We start from the raw sequence: 13,810 nt of genomic DNA, 5'->3' as shown, positions 1-13,810 counted from the left end.
ACACACGTGTCACAGGTTTCAATCAAGCTGGCATGGACTATTACAGCTTCCTCCCAGTGTGACTCCCTTTCTAGTCTCAAACGCATGACTCGTGTTCTATGATAAATGGCCACACTAGTGGCTGCAGCTCATTTAGAATAACGACTCTTAAAATAGAGACCTCCACCCAAGTGAGTTTGAACAACTTCCTCAACTCCTGCTTGGAGCTAATTTAAAGGAGATGAAGAATAGTACTAAATGCAGTTACATGGATTGCGTTACTACTGTAAGTGACTCTTTCTTTATTATTATTTTAAAAAAAATTAAGCCAAATGCCAAAAGAGTTGGCATTTGGGGTAATCTGGCACTTTTAATCAGAACATCAGTCTCTGTCGTTGCCTCAAAGGAGCATGTCAATTAATAATGGATTTACTGTGGCAATCACTAAATAAAGATTAATTTTTGTTCTGGGTTTTAGTTGGTCAGGTGTTGCATACTGTATGTAAGTGTAGCCGGATTGGCGGATTCCTAAATCTAAATATTTGTTTCAGGGTAGTTCAAGTGTTCCACTTGAGATAATGACAGTGTCTATCCAATGACCTAAAGCACAGCGTTAGATCTGTGTCTATGTAGAGTGCCTGCTTGCAGGCAAACTGCTCACACTCCAACTCTGGCATGATCGGTTGTTTTCATAAAACCATCTTTGACGCAGACAAACGCGCCAACTGCTCATTTACTACCCAGACGAGGACCAATCTGGAATCTCTTTCATCTTCCAGAGGAAATTCTCTGTCAGTTGGAGGGACTAATTAGAACAAGATTATAGACACAGAGCTGTTCACAGCAATGCCACTGTACTCATTAGCAATTCTTTTACATCATCTCCCATAGGACGACAGTGTTTGAGTTCCTTTAATAATTAAAACATGTACAGTACATACGGTATGTACATATTGAGTGTATTTATTTTGGTTAAAATTACCCCTGTGTGTATATTTTGTGCTTTGTGCATATTTTGTGGTTTGTGTGTGTGTGTGTGTGTGTGTGTGTGTGTGTGTGTGTGCGCGTGTGATCAGTTCTTGTTGTAGCTTAGTGTAGCGCACACATGCATAGGCTTGATACTTATTCAGTAAATTAGTTGGAATGGAAATGCGTTAAAACTTTCTTGGGCAGATTAATCATTTGAGTACTTGAAAATACCTTAAGATTTGACTAATTAAATATCTGCTATGTAAAAACAACACATCTCAGCTTGAAACATTTTAGGGGTCCACGTCCACTGTAGGTTTCTGTATTATGTGGGTTCAGGCACATCTACTGTACATGGGTACGTACGTATAAGCTACTACATTGACTTTGACATTGATTGAACCTATAAGTGCTCCCGATGTGCAGGTTGCTCCCTTGCATGGCTTCCTGTGTTTGTTTACATGGTTGTCATGATGGATAAAGGATACAGCATAAAATTCAAGCAGCGCAGCCAGGTGCTCTTAGCCTGATTAGGCAGCGGTCTGTTATAGAGCAGAGCTAGCGGTCATTATTCAGAAACAACACAATGTAATTTAAATGAATGGGCACGATTCAACCCATTTCTTCTGTAATGTAATCCTGGGCACTACACTTCCTCTGCCAACCTCTGGAGAGCAACGGACTGAAAATGCTTGCTTCTATGCATGAGTCCAAGCCACTTCTTTTCACCTGACGGGGGAACGTAGCGGTTGGACGTAGCGTGTTGATTAAGGAACACGTTATTCCGACCAGTTCCTTTCCCCTCCATCAGGTTGGCCAGGGGGAGGCAGTTTAGAGACCAAGATTACTGCTGTGCTACCCTAGGGGACACGGGGAGGACATGCAAACTCCACACAGAAAGGCCCTTTTGCCAACCCCACCTAGGAAATGGGCTTTTGATGTCTTGACTTATCCAGGTTTCTTTATACATCCATGAGCCACATGGATATATCCAAAATAGTTATCTCCTCACCTCCTCTACGAGAGCATTTAATCGCCTCAATGCCAATGTATCATGATCTGAGAGTGGATATGTTGGGCTTTAATAAAGTGAAGTAGTGAACAGCTAGTGAGGAACCAGAAATGGAACCAATTTGTGAGCTTGTAGATCTGCAGATCTTGTATATGTGCTATTTTTGATGAGGGAAAAGAGGAGCGGATTAGGTGGACCCCTGGGGGATACTCATTGATGAAGGTGATTAGATTAGAGAAATATTAGGGTCATTTAGGTTCTTTCTGGAACCAAAATGGTGTGTAGGAGGATGGTAAGTTTTCCTATGCAGTAGCCTAATGAGTTCTTGTCTGTGCTCTTACAATACAAGTTCGTTTTTTGGGTATCACCCTCACTAATAAACAGACTGTCCAAATAGTACATTTTATGGGCGTCGATATAGCAATGAAGAAGTTTAGGTGTTGAATAGAATGCCTTTTTCACAAGCATTCAAACTCTCGAACATTGCTGGATAGAAAACCAATATAAACGGTTGGCATATGCAGTGGAGACTCACACTGTGTGTGCACAGCCTAGATGGTCCCAGGCCTAGCTAATCAATAATTAATTCCTGCATACACCACTGTGTGTGGAGCGTTGTCCCGGCATTTGTAGCGAAGGTACTTCCAGCCTCCCTGTGTTAGCTGATCTGAGTTTGTGCCGCAAAGGGAGGGTTTGTAGGGTTCAATCAGATAGACATCAAGATATGGGGGTGCCATACCTTTGGTTGCTTTGAAGGCTAGCATCAGAGTTTTGTACTCTGTGCAGGTGGCGACCGGGAGCAAATGAAGGGAGCAGAGAGGGGGGAGACCAGGGGTTGAAGACCAGGCGAGCTGCAACATTTTGTTTGAAAATAGAGGACCCATATGTAAACAATTCTTAGATTGTGTATTGACCTGTACTTTCCTTGAACTGTATCCATTCAACAAACTGTCAATCAATTCAATCATGTACTGTCACAACATTGTCGTGAACAGATTTAGCCGTTGTGTTTTTGGTGATGATGATGAAGATACATATTGGACATTTTGTTTTACAACAATTTGATATGAAACAACTACATTAGGTAAAATGTTTATATTTTAAGACAGATTTTGTCCCAATTATATTAGGCCATCTCCACACAAACAAGGGTACATTTTCTGTGCTATGTATTTTCTCTGGGAACCTTTCTCTGAATTCCCAGATATTTACATTTTTGCCTCTAAATATAAAAAAATAAATTATACGTAGTGTGCATTCAACTTAAGGTTACAAATGCTACGAGAAATGAGCCCCAGGGTAGTGAGCCCTATAGCTCGAGCAAAGCTAAAAAAAAATACCCTTTTTAATAGGCTTGTGTGTTTGTTTGAGCTAGTTACGTGTAGAACTGTGGCTAATTCTCACTTCAGTGTGAATGGACTTTATGGACCTGGACACTAAACTATGCCAATTGGAGTAATTGACTGTCTAAATAGCTGCAGCTGAGCTGGAGATGCTGCAAGATTTTTTTTAAAGAGATACCGGTACCAGAGGACGTTCTTTGGTAGCATGGGGGAGCTTTCCTAAACTTTTTTTTTCAAGCCAACTTGAGCTATTATAGTCTCATGTGGGGGCTCATTAAAACAGACTCATTTTGTGAAGACCCAAAAGACATTTATTATTTATTTATTAGACTGGTATAGATTTAGATCTACAACCACTTTAAACCTTAGCATCCCTAGTCCGGGGCGAACATTCGTAGAAAATGGCTGAGTACAAGCAAAAATGTACAAGCACAAATGACAAGCTCATAAATCAGCATTTTTTTTGCCAATTTAATTTAGTGTGGGCGGAAAAGGACGGGGCCCAGCTAGTACAGAATAGACCCCTGGATGACTCCCTGGATGATGTTTGTTGAAGGGAAGTTCTACATTCACGACATTCTTTGTCTTTATTCAACTTCACACACCATAATACACCTTCGTCCAACTCAGGCAAAAAGCCACATATGGGAAAGTAATTAAGCTCCCAATCGCACACGTTATCCAGGTAATTAATTCATGTACAGTACACTCTGTTGAAAAAGCAGGGATTCTAGAAACCGGTAATGTAGAGCTTGAGGCGGTTTGAGAGAGAGAGTGGGGGGGGGGGGGGGGGGAGTAAGGAAGAACGGAAGAAGACGTTCCAGCTGAGCATTTTGTCATTGCCATTTTGTGTGCGCTATACTGTGTGTGTGTGTGTGTGTGTGTGTGTGTGTGTGTGTGTGTGTGTGTGTGTGCGTGTGCGTGTGCGTACGTGTTCCATGCTGATTTAAAGCCCCTCTTAAGGAGCGCATGACTAAAGGACCGCAGGCCACCAGACGTCAGGCCTCCACCCACTCCCCCTATTCCCCTCTTGCTCGCACTCCTAAGAACCCTATCCTTGACTTTTTCATCCAAACTCCACCCCTGATGTTGAGCCGTACTGTCTCTGCTTCTCATCACCTCTCTTCCTCTTCTCTTCCTCCCAGACCGGGACTACATAGTGTTTGTCCTCAATTCTTCTCTCTCTCTAAGGCCCTTTGTCCTTAGCCTGGCTAATAAGCCAGACCGAATCAGCTGTCGGCGGATTACGGTCTGGAGAGGCTCAATTGTACGCCCATTTCCTACACCAGAGAACTGGTGTGGCCAATCGGGACACGGTATGCAATATGGGCTCTGACCAATTGCGTCAAAGAGAAAATGTTTAAACCCGCCCCCCGGGAAACAAGATCCATACACAGCATCTCCAGACTCAAATACCACACGACAGTGTGATTTGAGTCTGGCTTATTAGCCAGGCTACTTTGTCCTCCCCATGTAGGCCTACTGTATATAGTTATATTATACTGTATGAGGTTTAAGAAGTAATTTATTTAGTTTGATTGATTGATTGAAAATTTTGTTTCACCGTATGCAGAGTGGGTATACATTTCAAACGAAAGCACAAGTCAATACAAAACTAACTGTGGACGACACTATGATTAAGCATTACACTTGTTTACAACAGGGTCCACCTGTCCATATACTTTATTTTGAAACACTTGATCCTCCTATATACAGGTTTAATGTTTGTCTTTAGTCTTTTGCAAACGCCATTGACAATGAAGGGAAAATGTACATCATAATGTGCCTCATTACGTCATATTGTCTCTTTATTGTTAATGGCCAGGGGTGGACTGGCCACAGGACGTAACAGGCATATGCCTGGTGGGCCAACCCATGGTGGGCCGGTCTGGGCCAAATGTAAAATTAGTTGTCTGTTGGTTGTGTATCATTTATGTTGTACTGTAAATGTGGTGGTGTTAAGGGCTTGTATTGTAAGTATTTGTATGGGCCTCCACCCAAAAGGTCAGTAGAGTATCTCCAAGCTGGTTGTGGTCTGGGCCAAATTCTGTGAAAATGTCCGGGCTGAATTTTTGTCTCAATCCAGCCCTGTTAATGGCGTTTAATGTTTGTGTTGGCACCGTTTGTTTTACATCCCCATTACATCACCTAATCAACATGAGTTAGACTTTAATATATTAGCGACCCTCACTTCACACGGGTGTATTTTCACTTAAAATGCCTAAAATAGGGATTCCAGGACACATTTTTGGCATGTTATGTTATTTGACAAATATTGTGAAGAGAGCATGAAACTGAGGGCAGAGAGAGGAGACATATGATATGAGACAAGCTGGGAGTCGGAGGGGGAACGGTGGCACAGTTGGCAGCACTGTCGCCACACAGCTAGAAGTTCCCGGGCTCGATTCCCGCTGGGGGCGTGTTCTCTCCTCCGCATCATCAGTGCCAATACTCTAGGTGGGGTTGGCGAAAGGGCCTTTCTGGTCTGCAGTTTGCATGTTCTCCCCGACATGTAGGTACCCTCACAAAACATATGCAGTCAATCCTGGTCTCTATACTGCCTCCACTAGCAGTGGCGCCTGATGGCGAGGAAAGGAACTGGTTGGAATAACGTGTTCCTTCCACGTGCTACGTCCTACCGGGGAAAGTCAGGTGAGAAGAATTCAGCGGCCTGCTCACTCCTCATGCATTGAAGGAAACATGAGCTCGGGGCTCTCCCTAGGTTGGCAGAGGGAGTGTAGCGCCCAGGATTACAGTTTAGGCAATTGGCACTGGGTGAAAAAGATTTTTGGTAGTCGGTGCTCTAACTGGCTCAGACACCAGACAAATATACTGTATATACTGTACAAAAGCCTTATTATTCTCAGGTTCTCCATTCCAATTTCACCCCTTCTTTCTCCCCCCTCCAACACACGCACGCACGCACGCACACACACACACACACACACACACACACACACACACACACACACACACACACACACACACACACACACACACACACACAGCCTTCTCACAGAGACACACATCATTCATTTTGACCTCTCTGTTCCTCCAACCCACAGACCACAGCCTAGCCAGAGCTCTGGGGGTCATGACCACTACCATAAAGACTCTTTAGTCCCATATATAACGTTTTATCGACATTTTCTTTTCCTTATCTGCGGCACTACTGTGAGAGAATCCATCTTTCATGATGTGTGGCCCTTGTGGTAATCAAACCCTTAAAGGGCCACTTCACCCCTTTTGCAACCAGATCTTATTTTAATGATGTTTGGGAAACAAGAAACACTTTCCTGCGGTTTTTACGTGGGTAATAGGTGTTTTTAGATATTTTAGTATTTCAAAGTGTCCATGGGCTCCATGATGTCATGGAGCCTACTAAGATTGAATGTTTCTCAAACGGTAGCATCAAATAGACACATCGTCGCAACACAACATTCTCAAACGGATCATTTTGACAACACGTAAGGAGAGAGTTATTTTTCCTTTTGGGTGATTCCTCCTTTGGGTGGAGGCATTATTGTATCTGTAATTCACCGTTGCCTTGAGTTAAGCCCGACGGCTACATCTGTAGGTAATAGACGGTTCGCTGTGATTTACCTCTCTCTCCCCACCCACTCTCCTATGCCTCTCTTGCCCTCATCCTCCATTAAGCACCCAGTGACTTCTTGTCCTCGGGCCACAGGCTGCATGCGGGCCCCCAGGTTACGACCGCTGCTCCCTAGCCTAGCATGTGAGATTGGTTAGCGCTCTGACTAAACTCTGTATATCATTCCTGTGTACAAACGTTGGATTTGTATGCGACCCACATCTGCTATTTTCACCGCCTCTTTCTTTTACACTGATCCTTCTGTCTGTCAGGCCCTCAGGCCAGGTCTTGACCGCCCAGCGCTGCATGCACGGCCTGATGCACACTTATTACATCTGGACACCCTCCTCGGCCTCTGCACAGTTTTCCCTACCGGGTTCGTAGCAGATATAGGCCAAGCTCAGCAGCTGCTACACTTTGGTTGTTTCATTCTTTTTAATGGTCATATAATGAGTCATTGGGGCGTTTCTTTCTTTGAAGTTGTTTTTCTCGGGCTGTTTCTCTGCAACAATAGGTTATGCTTCATGATACATTGTCCAGTATACTACTTATCGGGACAATGTAATCCCATTCCCCCGAGTATGTAACTAATAGCAAAATGGCCACCGTTTGAACATGCTCTATGGATAGTCCCAGTGGGACTATTAGCTATATCGCTAGAGAGCTAGACAGATAGATAGACCTTTATTGATCCCATGAGGGAATTGCAGTTGTCATGACAGTAATGCCAGGGCCGGATCCAGAATCTATGGGCCCCTGGTTCTGAGACTGCCTCAGGGCCTCCCCGACACATTGTCCTATGTACAATATGTCCTACGTACTTCCAGTTCCAATATGGCTCCAGACAGAGGCTGTGTGTGCACATGGCTCAACAACACTGTAGTAAAATGTTAATACATATTTTGTATGGATCAGCCAGAGAGAGAGAGAGTGTGTATGTGTGCGTGCGTGCGTGCGTGCGTGCGTGCGTTGAAAAGCAGTAGGTCCTTATGCGTGCCTGGCTATATGTGTGTCATGCTAATCTTCTTTTCAGGCTTCCAGTCCAGTGGTCTGAGTTTACGGATGAAGTCAGACAGCCGTCACTCTAGCTGGCACGCATATGGGTGCATGTGTTTGGTCCGATACTACTAACAGTCCTACAGTCATTAATCTGACACCCTATCCAAAACCCAACCCTAAACCTAACCTCACAGGAAGCCACGGCTTAGTTTTAACCTGCCACAGGTTAGTTTAACAGGTGACACATTGTCGGACTAATGTCTGTCGGACTGTTCGTATGTATAACTAACCAACGTATGCACCCCCATGCATATATAGCCTACAGTCGCGACTCGCAACTGACTGATGTACGGCATGTCTGTCTGTCTGTCTGTCTGTCTGTCTGTTCAGAATATTAATGTATTGCAGTCACAGACACTACAGTAAGCTGTGCACATCTCTGATGAGACTGTAACCTCACCATGTCCATAATGAATTCCTTTGAGTAATGACCTCCTTATCTGTTCCTCGTCTGCCTGCCAGCACATCGTCCTACACCCATCTCTGTCTGTCTGTCTCTCTCTTTCTCTCTCTCTCTCTCTCTCTCTCTCTCTCTTTCTCTCTCTCTCTCTTTCTCTCTGTCCCACTAAAGCCTCATTAGCACTAGCATGCAGCGTTCCGGATGAAGGAGATCCATATGTGTCCATAACCACACAACTCTGTCCCTTGCACTTCCATGCTGTTGTTAGCAGGCTGCCAACACGTGCACGGCCTGGGTGCATGGGACGTATGTGTGTGCATTGTATTATAAACCAAACCAAGGCATAGCAGGCAATATTGTCATTCAGAATCATGTCATTCACCTCAATGAATACACGTTTGATATGTCCCGGCATGCTGGCATCATAATAATACGCACTCCCACAATTGTTATGGTCACAATGATTTCTCCCCAGTGTTCTCTGTCTGTCTGTCTCAAGCCACAGACCGTGACAGCAGATGTAACAGATCCTTGTATGGCTGCAGTACAGTATGAAAGCTGCATGCACACTGTGCCTGCCCACCACCTTCTCCACTACTCAACCCACACTGTGTCTGCTTCACAGGCCTCCAGCAATGACTTCACATCTCTGCAGACCTCGTTTTCTGAGGTTGACGCAGCATTGAGCGAAACTGTTGCTCATGCTATACCTTGAATTATAAAGGTCCTTGTTTGCAATATCTTGGGGCTGGAGCTGTTTCAACATGTTTAAAAATGTAGTTGGAATAAATAATGACAATGGAGATGGGGCAATCTCCACTAATGGCTAGAAGTCCAATTTAGACTGGCATGGTACTTTAAGAATTCTTTCAGACCCAATGGGATGTTATTGACCACATAGCGCCTCTCACTGCCAGCCTCCATCTGGGCAGAGTAAAAGGTTTAAGAAAATAATCGACTCAATATGCTTTTTAAAAGGTTTTTTGGGGAAACCTATTTTTCCTCCTCTCACTATTCAGCCCTCTGCGCATGTGTGCCCCTTAGGCCCAACCCCCTATAGGCTGCCAAACACCAGCCCAGCCTTGACCCCATGTGTGTCTTGGAAATGTTGGATCAATAATAGAGCAGGCACAGGCCATAGCACTGGTGCCCCCACTTAGCCACCCCCCCCCCCCCCCCAAAGCACAGAGCAGTGTACCCCAACCTCCCAGTCAGATCCCCCAAAAGGTTAGCTGTCATCAATGCCATAGTAAAAGACCTAATATTTTGGAACTTCTGCAAGCCTCTATACAGTAAAATACTTGGTGTAAATGTAACTCAGAAGAGTTAAATGAACCCTATACAGTTCCATTTGTACACTCGGTTTGTACATCACAGTACTACATTCTGTTGCTGACTGTACTAATACTAAAATGTTGTTTTTTGACTGGAATTATTGCCAGGCAATATTCGCTTACTGAACATTCTGTCAGGAGACATTGGTCACTATAAGGTGACTTGCTGATTAAATTTGCAGGTCTTTTCTTTTTCCTTCTGGATATATGACTCTGGCTTCCATTGCAGAGTCAGCTAATGGGGAAGCTATAAAAATCTAAATGTTGTTCACTGTAACTGCCTGGACCCAGCTTGTAGCCTGGCCCTCTAGAGCTGTAATGGATAGAAAGTTGACTTCCTGCTGGATTAGGGCAAATCGCTATACTATGATGGATTAGAGCAAATCGGTACTAAACACACAAGATGGTTGCCATAATGTTACTGTGCATTGTGTGTGCAGTGCATAAGCGACACTTATCACAATTTGCACTGGAAAGTACTTACTTACTGGATTATACAGCCAATCATTTATTTCACATCACTTACAGTGTAATGTGAAGGAATCCTTTCTTTCTTCGCTTCGACTCTTGTGCATTAAAGCAATGCTAATATCTTTTATGATATCCATTTTATGGCAGGCACGTTGAGTGGAGCAGCTAAATGGTCGACAAAGAATGCTGATCTGAACAGAAATATTGATTCTGTTCACTCTAGGTCTGTGCTGGTTGCCCTGCACTGGACAGCTTTAGGTAGGTCTGTGCTGTTTGCCCTGCACTGGACAGCTTTAGGCAGACGTTTACTAGCACTGAGCTGAGGTCACATGAAAAGCCAAGGGTCTTGGTTCTTCTAAGGATAGCATTTAATGCTTTGCCCTCTTCGATCCCTGTTTTCACTTTTAGGGGTGACTTTGAGAGAAAGAAAGGGAGAGAGAGAAAAAGGGATATGAGAGAGGCTCTTTGCTAGTAGTGGAGCTGTGTTATGGATTTTTTGGTTTGTTTTTCGGTGGGTTTTGTTTGTTTTCATGTTTGGAGGAGTTTTGTGCCCTCTGCAAACACTGCTTTAAATAGCCTGGGCTCACTGTAACAGATTTGTATTGTTGTGATGTTGTGATCTTGTCTTGTCTATAGGCTACCCTGCTTTTGAGTGTTACCTGTTTTGAGTGTTTAATTGTGTACAGACTGTGAAAACACATTTCCTCTGTGGAGGACAATAAAGAATGAATCTGAATCTGGATTTCATTTTTGTCTTTGAACTCACAAGGAGACATAAAGCCTAGCATTTCAACGACAAGCTATGAGTTCAAATTTAGCATACCAATGTATACCAATACCAGAGCACACTGCAGAGTTCTAGGAGGGGTTGAGAACAAAGATTTGAGCTCTTTGTACTTTGTAAAGTGAGACCCCCCCTCCCATCACTTTAACTATCAATGTGTGTTTTTTATTATCTCAAAAAGCTGCAAGGGTAACAACAAAAAGCCAGATTATTGTAAATTGATATCTAATATATTATGGTTGGCCGATTCATTGTTTCCTCATATGTTAATTGTAGCCGAAACTCAGCTAGTTTCAGCTAGTTAAACCAGCAAAAAGAGAGGAAAATGAATTGTCTTAAATACACTGAACACCTGGAATAACATCAAAGTCCATTTTATACTTAAAAAACATTTTTCACCTTTGGCTCCTATATGGAAGAACCCAGTAGTCAGGGTTTGGCATGATAAGGGACTGGACCAGCTTGCTAAACTATATAACGGAGGCACAATGGAGTCATTTGAGAATCTAAGGATTAAATATTCATTACAACAGTCACATTTCTTTAGATTTTTACAAATCCGTCATTATGTAACAAAGAACATGCAAGCCCCAAGGACATCCTTCCTAGAAAATATTCTTACACAATCTGTGCCAGAAAGATTTATTTCCTATCTGTATGAATGTTTTGATGTAAATTCAAACCACTCCACTGATCATATTCGAAGGCAGTGGCAGATTGACTTGGAATGACAGATAGAAGACATTACTTGGACAACAATTATAGGAAATACACTTACTATTTTAAGTTGCAATAATGATAGAGAAAGACAATTCAAAATTTTACACAGACTCCATTATACACCCCTACTGAGAAGCAAGCTTGGTCTCAGCTCTCCTAACTGTAATAAATGTGACACAGAAGTTGGTACATATGCACATATGCTTTGGAAATGTACAAAGATACAGGTGTTTTGGAATGAGGTGAAGAATGAGCTGGACACCTTGATTGGATATAATTTAAACTTGTCACCTCTCCAGTGTGTACTAGCAGCTAAGAAGGTATCCAGTGCAAGAACCAGACACAACGCCAAATTGGTTGGAATACTTTATACGTAGCGAGAAAGACTATACTCAAGCTTTGGATTCATAGAGACGTTCCTACACTGGATGATTGGTACAAGGAGGTAATGACTGTGGTTCATCTGGAGAAACGGACTTATCTCCTCCGCGATAACATGGAAGGGTTCACGAAGTTATGGGAACCAGTCTTAGATACAGTGGACCCTTCTAGACTGCGCTTCAATGTACGTTATTGAACGGTAGTGAATAACAAAGACTCTGGTGACCTGTAATGTACAATCATGTCAAGACTGTGGTGTACTCGTGTTGTCTTTTTTTTTTTTGTCTGTGCATTGTAATGTCCGTATTGTGGTTTCCCTATATGTTCCTTGTTTTTGGGTTTTACTTTTGTGTACTTTTACCTTTTATTTTGTAGTATCTAGTGTCTCTTGGTTTCCTGTGTTGCCCATGTGTACCTGCCTTGTTATATACTGTATAGGACGACCGTCGAGCCGATTCTACTCTATGGCTCAGAGACATGGACACTTTCAAAGAAATGAGAGAAACAGCTGGATGGCACTTACTTCTAATGAGAGCACAAAATCTCTCTTGGAAGAGCCACCCATCGACTTCTCTAATATACGGCAACCTTCCCCGTCTTTCTCCACTAGTCCGATCCAGAAGAACATAGTTTGCCTGCCACTGCTACAGAGCTGATCATGAGGTTATATCTTCCCTTCAGACCAGAGGTAGAAAACTGTCGTATCCCGGATATCATCGCTAGGGACAGTTAGTCAGTTGGTCAACCAGTCCGTTGCCCAGTCAGTCAGACAGTTATCCAGCCAATAGACTGCAGAACATTCCAATAGAATGAAGGGTGTGTCGTACTGTAACAGAGAAGGTTGGGATTGGGCCTAATGCTTTCTGCAGCCACCTCCGAGCTACAGAGGATGGATGTTAGCGTGAGAACACTGAGGCGATGTAGACCAGTCTCTCCTACAGAGATGGATAGAGACGGGGTCGGGGCCATTGACTGGAAATAGGAGGAACAGAAGCTGGGAGAAAGAAAGGCCCGCTAGACATAGAGATGTTAAAGGAAAGAGAAAATATGGCATCCTCGTACTATGCACGCACGTCGCACGCACTTACACACAAGCTATCTCTCTCTCTCAAACACCACACATACACCACACGCTGGTTTAGCAAATGTTTGTGGACTTTTGATTTACATTCATTACATCTCTTACACTAACATAACAGTAAGAGATACAAGCATAACCATTATTAAAATCCAGACAAATATATTTGGGGTGGGAGTCCCTAACTAGATAATACATCGTCAGTCAACAGGCCTACAATTTGCCCCAAAATGTGGTTTATCAGGAATAGACTCCATGCACACACAGCCCCCCTTTCTCTCTCTCTCTCTCTCTCTCTCTCTCTCTCTCTGTCATTCACAGAAATGCACAGCAGGTTTTCAGGGAGGGGCGGGTCTACTGTCTGTGATTACAGGAGACAACAGCTGAGGAACATCATTCTATTTCTGTTCTCTCCTCTTTTTAGTCTTTCACTCCTGCAGGAGGTGTCAGTCAAAGGGGTCAGTGAGACAACCCTAAAGTCCAAGACAAGAGAACACTCCCTGATTTAGATCCGCTGTAACCCAGATTACAGGGAGAACCAAGGTGGGAATGGAATTTCACTGCACCTACTTGTCCATGTTCACTTTTTACCCCTTGAGCAAAACTGTACTTGTTAGTGAGGAATGAGAAGGGATATGAGAGAGGGATATGAGAGAGTGATATGCAGCTATGGGGATCTCTATAGCCC

The sequence above is a fragment of the Protomyctophum bolini genome, assembly GCF_963924005.1.
Source record: "Protomyctophum bolini genome assembly, chromosome: 16".
NCBI classification, from domain to species: Eukaryota; Metazoa; Chordata; class Actinopteri; order Myctophiformes; family Myctophidae; genus Protomyctophum; species Protomyctophum bolini.
The sequence above is the reverse complement of the archived record's forward strand: the minus strand, read 5'-3'. Positions refer to the sequence as shown.